General features: G+C 43.0%; 1 protein-coding gene across 3 annotated transcripts in view; it reads right to left on the bottom strand.

Annotated features, from left to right (window-relative positions):
* LOC131061222 (magnesium/proton exchanger) overlaps positions 1–12783 on the bottom strand; it is a 115135-nt gene that overhangs the window by 78357 nt on the left and 23995 nt on the right. The gene's annotated exons all lie outside the window — the stretch shown is intronic.

The raw sequence follows: 12783 nt of genomic DNA on the forward strand, positions 1-12783 counted from the left end.
TCTTACTAGGAGTTTGTTGATTTGTTGGTAGAATGGTTTGATAAGGATCCAGAATCTTACTTCAGGGACCTTGCTTAGCTTAGACAGGTGGGTAATTTAAAGACTTACATTGGAGAGTTTCATCATATTTGGTGACTATTGTCATTTTATGACACCTTGGTCCATCGGTAAGAACCGATCAGAGATAGGTTCTATGGACCAGTGTTGCTCCAAAATTGATCAAGAGAAGATGATGGAATCATGAGGTTTGAAGTGTTGCCTTGTTAGAAGTTCCTAGGCCCTCTTTTTCTCTTCCCTCAGAACTTCGGAACCCTAAGGCTTCGAGGTCCCTCGCCCTTGTCTCCTCCCTTCTCCCTTCTCCAGAACCCCGGAACCTCGAGGTTCGAAGTTCCCTTCCTTCCCTTAGCTTTTTTTCCAGTTTCTCCGGAACTCCGGAACCCCGAGGATCCGAAGTTCTTCTCCCTTCCCCTTCCCTTCTTCGGAACTCTGGAACCTCGAGGTTCCAAAGTTCCTTCCCTAGCTTAGCCCCTCCTCTCCTTAGCCTTTCTCCCTCCTCCGGAACTTCGGAACCCTGAGGTTCTGGAGTCCTTGTCCTTATTTTCTCCTTCCCTCTCCGGAACTCTGGAACCCCGAGGTTCTGAAGTTCCTTTCCTCTCCGTAGCCTTTCTTCTATCCTTGCCCAGAACTTTGGAACCCTGAGGTTCCGAAGTTCCTTGCCCTTTTTTCCTTTTCCCAGAACTCTGGAATCTCGAGGTTTTGAATTTCCCCTTCTCTCTTTAGCCCTTTCCCTTTCTTTTCCCAAAACTCTGAAACCCCGAGGTTCCGAGGTCCCTCTGCCTTTCCTTTTTTGCTTCTCTCCGAAACTCCGAAACCCCGAGGTTCCAAAGTTCCTTTCCTTAGTAGGCTTTCTATTCCTCGAACTTCCGGCTTGTGAGATTTCAGATGGCGTGATCAACAGTCAAGGTCCTAAATGCTCTACCAACTAGTACGACATGTTTACCTTCTTTTCATGAGCTATAGGGGTGCATTTATTGAGGTTTGTAGGCCTGTCTGGGAATATTCTAGGGGTCATAAATGTAGATTTGAGAGCTTTTTATGACAAGGTATGGGTTGGTTTGACTTTTGGCTGAGGCCTATTCCCTTGTAGACATTTTTGATTGCTAAAAGTAGGGTTTTTTGGGGAAATTCGACCAAGATGGTTGGGGTTTCCCACTTGGATGCAACTATTTAGAAAAGTATATAAAGGTTGTTATTCCTCATTGTAAAGGGTTCTCTCCCTATTGGCTGTGAGCTTTCCTATGCTCTTTCTCTTCTCTTGAAGACTTGTAATAATTTTTGCATTTTTGCAACTGTAAGTTTGGCCTTTGGCCTTTGAATGAATTGAAACTACCATTCTTGTCTTCCTTCAACTTATGCATGTTGTGTATGTTTCCTTACCTTCATCATAGGTGTATGTTTTGTGGCTCTTCTCTCCATATATGTTGTGTTAACGTGTTTTTTGAGTGTGACTTGTGGGAATCCTTCTCCCCTCTTGGCATTCAGTGAATTCTAACCTCCATACATGCATTGGGGTCACTCATACAACTGAAGTTTGTACATCTCCTGGGTTTTTCAATTGACTCTTTGTGTCATTTTGGGTAGGGAGAGAAACAATCTCTTCTTGGTGCATCACCTGCTTTTATTTCAAGCAATTATCTCATCCCTTTACTCTGCAAGTTGTTAGGATAGGCTTAGGAGTAATTTTTGAAGTGTTGAGTTGGTTCAACACCTGCTCCTGGATTGAGAAGGAAGTCGGCCTTCTCCGGAGATTCAACCCCTTTGCGCAAAGTCCCACACATCAGGGTTGTTTTCATGTTTCACAAGGTTGCTGAGTTGATAGCTCAGCAAGGGTGCAAGCTTTAGTGACAACAGTTTTTGGCACGTCCGGTGGGACTTCATTCAATTTACATAGTAAAGATTCAGTGCTATTGTTAGTATCTTAGCCTTTAGAGGCAATCATCTTCAAGAACTTGGCGACTTTGCTTACAAGTCCTAACTTGTTGCTAACTTGTTGCTGAACCCCGGAACTCCAAACTTTCCATGACTTGTTGCTGAATTCCGAAACTTCGGAGCCCCAAGTTCCTAAGTCTACTCAACCTTTCAACTTCAGAACCCCCAAGTTCCGAACTCCTAAACTTCCTCACTTTGGAACCTCGAGGTTCCGAAGTGGTGAAGACATCGACTCCACAACTCCAGACCTCCGAACTTCTAAAGTCATTTGTGGATTTCATGCCTAGAATTCATACAAGGGCGTCTTCTAGAGGAAGTTTTCGATTCATAGAGCTCCCATCTGTAGGTTCTAGAAGGCGGAGAGGTAGACCTTCATTGTCACTAGTCAAGGGTGTCAAGGTTGTAAACACTCCACCTCCCAGGTCTCATTCTACCCCTCCATTCACAAGACCGTTCCGCTCTAAGGCTCCCACCACTCATATCAACAGGCCATTGTTCCACATGGCTAGAAATCAGGTTTTTGTTACCTTCAATGGAGGGAGTCCCCTTATTTTGACTCAATGGAATGATTTACCAGTGGCTGCATTAAAGAGTATACCATACTTCACTGGTGAAATAGCTACTACCCCCATTGAGCACATTCAAGACATTGCAAACATCTTCTCCATCCATAATATCACTCGGGATGATGTTGTTGTCAGACTCTTAGCCACATCTTTGAAAGGAAAAGCTTTGCAGTGGTATAGAGGGTTGTCGTCTGGCTCTATTCACAATTGGGACGAATTGGGGGAAAAGTTGTGCAACCATTTCGAAGACAAAAGTGACCACCTATCACTTGTGGAGCAATTGACTACGATCAAGAGGGCACCCCACAAGTTCATGGGAGATTTCAATTTCAGATTCCATAAGACATGGAATAGAATTCATGCTCTAGTGAAGCCATCTCCAAATCATGCCTTCTTGTATTATCTTAGAGCTCTCAACAATGATGTAGCTATCATGATACAATCAATGGGTAGAGCCTCTCCACCAAACGCATATGATATAGCCATAAGGGCAGAAAATTGTTTGATACAAGCTGGGAAGATAGCTCCAAGGCCGCCAATGCCTCTCTTCCCAGAAGCTCCTACTCAGTAACCCACCTTGGCTCCTATCCCCATGGCACCCATAGGTCAACCATCCACACCCTCTACATCCTCTAATGAGCTCCATGAAGTCAAGACTCTATTACAAAGCTTTGACAATGAGTTGGTGGCACTAAACAAGCAACAAGCTCAATATAGCAGACCTTACCAAGTACAAGGTTAGAATTATCAGCAAAATAGGCCACCCTTTCAAGGGCAAAACCAATGGAGCAATACTAGACCCTTGAATAGTGTGAACCCCACAACTGCCAGTAGCTCAAAAGCAATAGTTCCAATGCAAAATAACCTCGCCCAAGAGCAAGATTGGTGTCAACCATGCAATTAGCCACACAATCAAGTTACATGCCAGAATGGTGAGTTTGTCCAAGCCTTGGTAGTGCAAGATGAGCCGACCACCTCTGGCCAGCAATATGACCCAAATCAGCCTAGCATTGGCACTCAGGCTCACTTACAAGGAGATTCTACTTTTGTCAATTGGCAGGAGGCATAATTGTGTGGTATGAACCAAACAAATGATGGATCTATGCTACAATATACAAGATCAAATAAGATAGCCATGGAAGTTGCCTCACCTTCAATGTTAGTTCGAGCTCCAATGCCCAATATAGTTGTCCATGATACAAGCCAAAATAACATGCAAGGGAGGAAGAGATAGGAGGATGCCCAAGTCGTCCAAAGAGAAAAAGCAGACATTGTAACTTCAAAGGGGCCTCTAAAATCAGCTGGTGTTCCTTTCAACATCGTTGATCAGATGAAGAAGGCCAACCTCAATGTCACTATGTGGGAGGCCCTTTCAATCCCATCTCAAAAGGATTTGCTTAAAGAGGCACTGAGGGACGTCGATCAATCAGGTGATGAGGCAACAGTCAGCAGAAAGGCAATCTCCACCAGTTTGGTGCAACCCAAGGAGGAAGAGGATTCAAGCAAGGTCAACAAGCCTCCCCCCTTCTATCTCTCCTTAATCATAGGAGGTAACTTGGTTCACAAGTGCATGATAGATTCAAGAGCTAGTAGCTCAGTCATGTCTAAGAAGGTAGTTGATCTTCTTGGCATAGAATACGAACCTGTGACCAAAGGGGTGGTCCAATTAGATGACACTTCTATTAAGATAGTAGGGGTGGTAAAAAATTTGAAGTTAACCTTACATGCATGCCCAAGTTGCACTGTCTTGTAAGACGTATCAATCATCGACCTCCTTGCCTTCTTTGTCATCTGCCTGTCTAGAGACTTCACCACCAAGATAGGTGGGTACTCGTCTTTTGATTGGTCCCACGTGCTATTTCGAACAAGGTATGGTACCAAGGTCACCATAAGGGCAGAACCCATTGCCCAAAACCACATTGAGCCCTACACCCCTAGCCCTATAAACATGAATTGTACTTTGCATGAAGAAGGGGAGGAGTGTACTATCTGTGAGTATGCCCCTCTTTTGCAAGAGGTTCCTGATTGCTTGTTGGACGAATGGGCCAATGCTTTTCAGTTTGATCCATTAGCTGAGACTGAAGAAACTAGGCTTGGCACCTATTGTATCCATGAAGAAGATACTCCTATCCCTAACCTCGTCAAGACACAAAGAGACTTAGAGGGGTTATGGAACATGTTTTTTGATGGTTGAAGAAACAAGAACGGTGCAGGTGTCGGTGTGATGCTTGTTTCTCCTGAGTAGGAGAAATATTTCTTCTCGTTTAGGCTTCAATTTGGTTGCACCAACAATGTTGCTGAGTATGAAGCCTTAATCCAAGGTCTCTAGCTTGCACAAAACGTAAAGATCAGATCTTTGCAAGTATTTGGAGATAATGAGTTGGTTGTTAACCACATCCGAGCCCAAAGTTTAGCAAAAAATAACCTACTCAAATCATACAAACATAGGGTTTGGCATTTGATTGAAAGATTCAAGGCCTTCAATATCCAGAGCATTCCTAGAAGTCAGAACAAGCATGTTGATAGGCTTGCAACGGTTGGTGCTCAATTCGACATACCAGCACATGTTGCAAGTGAGAAGGAGCAACACATCAAGCTTGTTGTGAGACATGTTGTCCCAGACAATCTGGTAAATTGGTAGGTGTTTGAAATCGATCACGAGATCGTCAACTTCTTGCAAAATGAAGCAGAATTTTCTCCTAAAAATCAATCTAAGCTGCAAGACCAATATGGAGATCAAATCATGTAGCTCAAATCCAACAAGCTGCCCAAAGGTCTAGTTACCTTGGAAGGCATTTTCAACTTAGATGATTAGTTGAAGAAGAAGATGAACTTGGTTGCAAAGATAGGTGATTACAAGCCAGTTGTTGTTGTTGAGGGTAGGCAAGGTGTGTTTCTCAACTGAACAAGAGGACTTTGTTGAGCTTTGTCAAAAATATGATGACATAGTTGCTTGGACCTATGAATATTTGAAGGGTTTTGACCCTAGCTTAGCACAACATACTATAGAGATAAACCCAGATGCAAAGCCAATTAGACAAAAGAAAAGGCCAACAAACCCCAAGATTGAGCCACTAATGAGGAAGGAGTTGACCAAGCCCATAGAAGCCAATATTATCTTCCCTGTCAAACACTCCTCCTTGGTGGCCAACCTTGTCCCTATAAGGAAGAAGAATGGGGAAATCAGACTATGTGTTGACTTCAGGGATCTCAATAGAGCCTCCCTCAAGGATCACTATCCCCTTCCCTCTATGGATCAGATTCTCCAAAAGGTCAGTGGCTCGGAAAGATTTTCATTCTTGGATGGGTATTCAGTCTACAACCAGATCTTGGTCCAAGAATCAGACCAATACAAGACTGCATTTACTACTAAGTGGGGTACCTATGCTTATTGTAAAATGCCCTTTGGGCTAACTAATGCAGGTGCCACATTCCAAAGAGCAATGGACATGGCTTTCAAGGGTGTATTAGCAAAGTTTGTGCTTGTATACCTTGATGACATAACTGTTTATTCGAAACATGCAACCAACCATCTTGGTCATCTTGAGCAGGTGTTCATGAAATGCAAGGAGTATGGTGTATCCTTGAAACCTAGCAAGTGCGTATTTGCTACTGATCAAAGAAGATTGATAAGACACATCGTATCCAAGGAGGATTTGACCATTGATCTAGAGCGAATGGAGGCTATTCTTTCTCTTCCACTCCCTAGTCAGAAGAAAGGATTGCAAAGTTTCCTTGGTAGGATCAACTTTGTGAGGAGGTTCAATCCCAACATTGCCACCATGGTAAAACCCCTCACTTCCATGTTGAAGAAAAACTTGGCTTTCAGTTGGACCAAGGAGGGAAGGGTCGGTTTCGAAGAAATCAAACAAGCAATTGCTAAGGCCCCCTACCCTTGTCAATCCTAACTATGAAGGGGATTTTATCCTCTATACCTTCGGAGGAGAATCCAATTTCTCAGCTATCCTAATACAGTTGAACAATGATAATTTGGAGCAACCTATTGCTTTCTTTAGTGAGGGGTTAAAGGACTATGAACTTAAGTATAGTTATGTAGAAAAGCAAGTCCTCACTATTGTAAGGGCATTAAAAAAATTTAGACACATGTTGTCCAACAATAGGATCCAACTTTTAGTTCCGCATGCAAGTGTCAAAGATTTTCTTCTAAGAAAGGACATCAGTGAGAAGAGGGTTGGGTGGATAACCCGGGTCATGGAGTATGACATTAATATCAAGATCACCGAGCTTGTAAGAGGCAGGGGCCTATGTGAACAATTTGTCTCATCTTTTGAGACTACTTCAGAGGTAGCCCTTGTGTTACAAGAGGATCAATCAACTAGCAACGACACTCAATTCAGTTGGGTTGGTGACATGACCACCTTCTTAATGGAAGGTAGATACCCCCAAGGTCTAGACAGGACCAAAAGAAGGCATTTCAAGTTGCAGTCCATTCCCCATGTCTTAGTGAATGGCACTCTTTTTTGAAGAGACTCTAATGGAGTCTTGTTAAGATGTATCGAGCAAAGTCAAGTCAACAGATTGTTAGAAGAATTTCATGATGGCTCTTCAGGGGGCCACTTCTCTGCAAGGACTACAACTATCAAAATAACGAGGGCTGGTCATTATTGGCCATCCTTATTCAATGACTCACATAGATGGGTGAAGAATTGCAAGAAATGTGCTTTCTTCTCTGGAAAGCAAAGACTAGCTGCCCTACTTCTTCACCACATTCAAGCAGATCAACTATTCGCCCAATGGGGTTTAGACTTCATTGGTGTGATCAATCTACCTTCTAGTGTTGGCCATAAGTGGATCTTGGCCGCAACATACTACTTCACTAGGTGGACAGAGGCAGTTGCATTGAGGGATGCCATTGAGGCCTCAGTATTGGAATTCCTCGATGGAATTGTGACAAGATTCGGTGTCCCCTCCACCATCATATCAGATAATGCTAGGGCATTCATTGGAACCCAAATCAATTCTTGAGAAGTTAAGCATGGTGTATACTTGAAGACGTCATCCAATTATTACCCTCAGGGTAATGGCTTAGCTGAATCTTCCAACAAGAACCTCATCAGGATAATTAAAAGGACGATTGAAGACAAATAGAGGGCATGGCATACTAGGTTGAGGATAGCTTATGGGCCGATAGAATCACACCCAAGAGGGCGATCGGTAACTCCCCTTTCATGCTGGTATATGGGAAAGAAGCAAGGCTGCCAACTTCCCTAGAGTTACCCTCTTTTGAACTAGCACATCAGCTGGAATTAACAGAGAATGATGCCATGATAGTAAGGCTAGTTGAGCTGATGGAGCTGGAGAAGGTTAGGAGTCAGGTTATGCATACACTTGAGACTCATCAAGAGAAGGTCAAGAAGGATTTTGACAGAAAGGCTACTAATAGGGTCTTCAAAGAGGGAGATCTAGTTCTCAAGTGGGATGCAGACAGAGCCAAAGCTGGGTGACACTCCAAATTTGATGCTATCTGGAGTGGTCCATATGTCATCACGAGTTGCAAGGAGGCCAATGCATTTCATCTCTCTAGGCTTGATGGCGAAGTTCTTCCAACCCCAGTGAATGGGATTCATCTCAAGCTCTACTTCTAAAGAGGGTGTTGATGACCTTCTAAATATTAGACTAGAAGTTGTTTGCTTTCATAAGTGCTTGTGCACCTGCCACATTCTCCTTAAGAGGGTGTCCTGTAGTTTCCAGTTTTCCTCCAAGTGCTGGCACACACATGTTTTGGGTCTTTTCCATGACTCAATGCCCAATGGATGCTCAAGGCTTCTGGACTTCATGCTTAGTAGGCAAGCATCTTGCAGAAATCGCAAAAAATGTTGTCATTTTATGACACCTTGGTCCATCGGTAAGAACCGATCAGAGATACGTTCTATGGACCAGCGTTGCTCCAAAATTGATCAAGAGAAGATGATGGAATCATGAGGTTTGAAGTGTTGCCTTGTCGGAAGTTCCTAGGCCCTCTTTTTCTCTTCCCTCAGAACTCCGGAACCCTGAGGTTCTGAGGTCCCTTGCCCTTGTCTCCTCCCTTCTCCCTTCTCCGGTACCCCAAGATTTCGAAGTTCCCTTCCTTCCCTTAGCTTTTTTTCCAGTTTCTTCGAAACTCCGGAACCTCGAGGTTTCGAAGTTCTTCTCCCTTCCCCTTCCCTTCTCAGAACTCCGGAACCCTGAGGTTCCGAAGTTCCTTCCCTAGCTTAGCCCCTCCTCTCCTTAGCCTTTCTCCCTCCTCCTCCAGAACTTCGGAACCTCGAGGTTTCAGAGTTCCTTGTCCTTATTTTCTGCTTCCCTCTCCAGAACCCCGAGGTTCTGAAGTTCCTAGCCTTCCTTTCCTTCACCTCTTCTTTTAAGCTTCTCCTTTTCGTGGAACTTCGGAACCCCGAGGTTCCCAAGTTCTTTCCCTTGTTTTCCTTCCTTTCCTCGGAACTCTAGAACCCTGAGGTTCCGAAGTTCCTTTCCTCTTCGTAGCCTTTCTTCTATCCTTGCTCGGAACTTCGAAACCCCGAGGTTCCAAAGTTCCTTTCCCTTTCCCTTTTTTCCTTTTCCTGGAACTCTGAAACCCCAAGGTTTCGAAGTTCCCCTTCTCTCTTTAGCCCTTTCCCTTTCTTTTCCGGAACCCCAAGGTCCCTTTGCCTTTCCTTTTATGCTTCTCTCCGGAACTCCGGAACCCTGAGGTTCCAAACTTCCTTTTCTTAGTAGACTTTCTATTCCCCGAACTTCCAGCTTGCAACATTTCAGACGACGTGATCAACACTCAAGGCCCTAAATGCTCTACCAACTATTACGACCTGTTTACCTTCTTTTCATGAGCTACAGGGGCGCATTTATCAAGGTTTGCAGGCCTGTCCAGGAATATTCTAGGGGTCATAAATGTGGATTTGAGAGCTTTTTATGACAAGGTATGGGCTGGTTTGACTTTTGGCTTAGGCCCATTCCCTTTTAGACATTTTTTGACCCCTAAAAGTAGGGTTCTGGGGGGAAATTCGACCAGGATGGTTGGGGTTTCCCACTTGGATGCAACTATTTAGAAAAGTATATAAAGGTTGTTATGCCTCATTGTAAAGGGTTCTCTCCCTATTGGCTGTGAGCTTTCCTATGCTCTTTCTCTTCTCTTGAAGACTTGTAATTATTTTTGCATTTCTACAACTGTAAGTTTGGCCTTTGGCCTTTGAATGAATTGAAACTACCATTCTTGCCTTCCTTCAACTTATGCATGTTGTGTATGTTTCCTTACCTTCATCATAGGTGTATGTTTTGTGGCTCTTCTCTCCATATATGCTATGTTAATGTGTTTTCAGAGTATGACTTGTGGGAATCCTTCTCCCCTCTTGGCATTCAACGGATTCTAATCTCCATACATGCATTGGGGTCAGTCATACAATTGAAGTCTGTGCATCTCCTGGGTTTTTTAGTTGATTCTTTGTGTCATTTTGGGTAGGGAGAGAAACAATCTCTTCTTGGTGCATCACCTCCTTTTATTTCAAGCAATTCTATCTTCCCTTCACCTCTGCAAGTTGTTAGGATAGGCTTATGAGTAAGTTTTGAAGTGTTGAGTTGGTTCAACACCTGCACCTGGATTGAGAAGGAAGACGACCTTCTCTAGAGATTCAACCCATTTGCACAAGGTCCCACACTTCGGGGTTGTTTCCATGTTTCACAAGGTTGCTGAGTTGATAGCTCAGCAAGGGTGCAAGCTTTGGTGACAACAATGACCAACATTTCAAATCAGAGGTTGGTAGTACTATTTGTAGAAGGCCTATTGGAACCATTAAAGGGTTGGGTAAAAGCATTTGACCCTCCTGCACTCCAAATTGCAATGAAGAAAGAAAGGAGTATGGAACTCACATCAACTCAAAGCAAGTTTTCATCTAAGGGATCCTCCTTATTTAAAGATACTAAATCTTTTTCTAAAAACAAAGAAAACTCAGACTTTAATAAAGATAAAAAGGGAAAATCAGTAGCACCTTTAGACAGGGAAACATTGAATGATTTGAGGAAGAAGAAGCTATGTTTTTATTGCAAAGGACCCTATGATGCAAATCATGATTGTCCCCTAAGGGCTAAGGGTAAAGCTAACCATATTATGTGGGCATACTGTGAAGTTTCCGAATCTGAAAATTCGGACCAGCAATCTGATCTAGAGGAATCCAAGGTAGAAAAAGGTGAATTTGAGCTTGGTAAACTAGAAAAACTTGATGCACATGTAAAGTATGTTAAACTTAAGGAAGCATGTCTCACCATTATTCAGCAGGAGGACTCTTTCAGGATGCGTGGAGTGTTGGCTGGACAGAAAGTTATCACCTTGTTGGATACAAGAGCCACAGACAATTTCATAGATGCAAGATTGGTGGAGAGACGTGGGATACAAACTATAGAATTTGAAGGCATAAGGGTGAGGGTAGCAAATGGTTACACCCTCAAATGTGATAGAATGATTTCAGGACTCCCTCTACGCATCAATAACTTTGAGTTCAAGGCAGATTTCTATGTTGTGACTATGGGATATACCAATGTGGTTTTGGGAATGAAATGGCTCCACGACATAGGGATCTTCACTCTCAACCTTCGAGAGATGGAGTTGAGATTTACAGTTGATGGAAAAACTCATGTGTTGAAGGCCATCCGTGACAACAGTTTCAGGATGATATCCTTTAGAAGGATGGAGAGACTCGTGCATCATGAAATGGTTGAGTGGGCAGCAAAATGTAGATTGATGCCTCACCAGAGGGTCAGCAGAAATCAGAATATCATCCAGATATTCAAGAGTTGAGAATTAAGCATGGGAAAGTATTTAGTGATATTCCACTAGGCAAACCTCCAGATAGGGGTATTGAACACATCATAGAGTTGGAGAAGGGTGCAAAACTCGTAATGATTACTCCTTACCAACACCTAAAGCGATTAAAAGATGATATAGAAAAAACAATTAAGGAGTTGCTCGCTATGGGTCACACGGCCAAGTAAGTCACCATTCGCCTCATTAGTCATATTGGTTAAGAAGAAAGATGGTACCTTGTGTATGTGCATTGATTATAGGGCCCTAAACAAAAGGACCATAAAAAATAGATACGCCATCCCGCGGATTGATGAGCTGATAGATGAGCTCCATGGCACCTGCTTCTTTTCAAAGATTGATCTAAGATCAGGTTACCATCATATCAGGGTCACAGAGAAGGATATAGAGAAGACTGCAATCAGATGTCACTGTGGACATTTTGAGTTCATGGTTATGTCATTTGGGCTAACCAATGCACCTGTCACCTTTCAGTCCACAATGAATAGGGTGTTTCAGGCATAGTTGAGGCAGTATGTATTGGTCTTCTTTGATGATATTTTAGTATACAATAAATCATCGGATGGGCATTTGGTACACTTGGACACAGTATTGGGCATTTTGGATAAGGATTCTTTGTATGCTAAGGAATCGAAATGTGAATTGGGTATGATAGAATTATTGTACTTGGGTCACATTATCTGTGTAGAATGTGTATGTATGGATCCTGAAAAGATTTGTGCCATCATTGAGTGGCCCACTCCAGAGAACCTGACACAGCTTAAAGGATTCCTTAGTTTATGTGGTTTTTATCGTAGATTTGTTAATGGGTAGTCTCATCATGCAACACCTTTGATGGATTTGATTAAAAAGGGTGTGTTTATTTGGACCCCTGAAGCGCAATAGTGCTTTGACAAATTCAAACAGGTAATGACAACATGCCTAGTCCTAGCATTGCCAGATTCCCATAAACCATTTGAGCTCCAATGTGATGCATCCGGTGAGGGAATTGGAGCAGTGCTTATGCAGGATAAGCATCCAATAGCATTCGAGAGTTGGAAGCTCAGAGGGCCGGAGCGTAGTTTCAATATTTATGATAAGGAAATGTTGGCCATAATGCATGCATTGTCCAAGTTCAGACAGTATCTTATTGGCAGCAAATTTTGCATAAAAACTAATCATAACAGCTTGCGTCATTTCCTTGGACAGCAAGACTTAAATAATAGACAACAGAAATGGGTGAGCAAGTTACAATCCTATGATTTTGACATTGCTTACGTCAAGGGAACTCAAAATATGCTAGCTGATGCATTATCCCGCAGACCTCACTTGAGCATAATGACAGATATTTTAGAGGACTGGAAGCATTTAATAATTGGAAAGTATGCGAAGGATTCATGGGCTTCTAGCATTGTTGATGGGTCTATTAAAGCAACAAGT

The sequence above is a fragment of the Cryptomeria japonica genome, chromosome 7 (assembly GCF_030272615.1).
Source record: "Cryptomeria japonica chromosome 7, Sugi_1.0, whole genome shotgun sequence".
In the NCBI taxonomy this organism is placed as follows: Eukaryota; Viridiplantae; Streptophyta; class Pinopsida; order Cupressales; family Cupressaceae; genus Cryptomeria; species Cryptomeria japonica.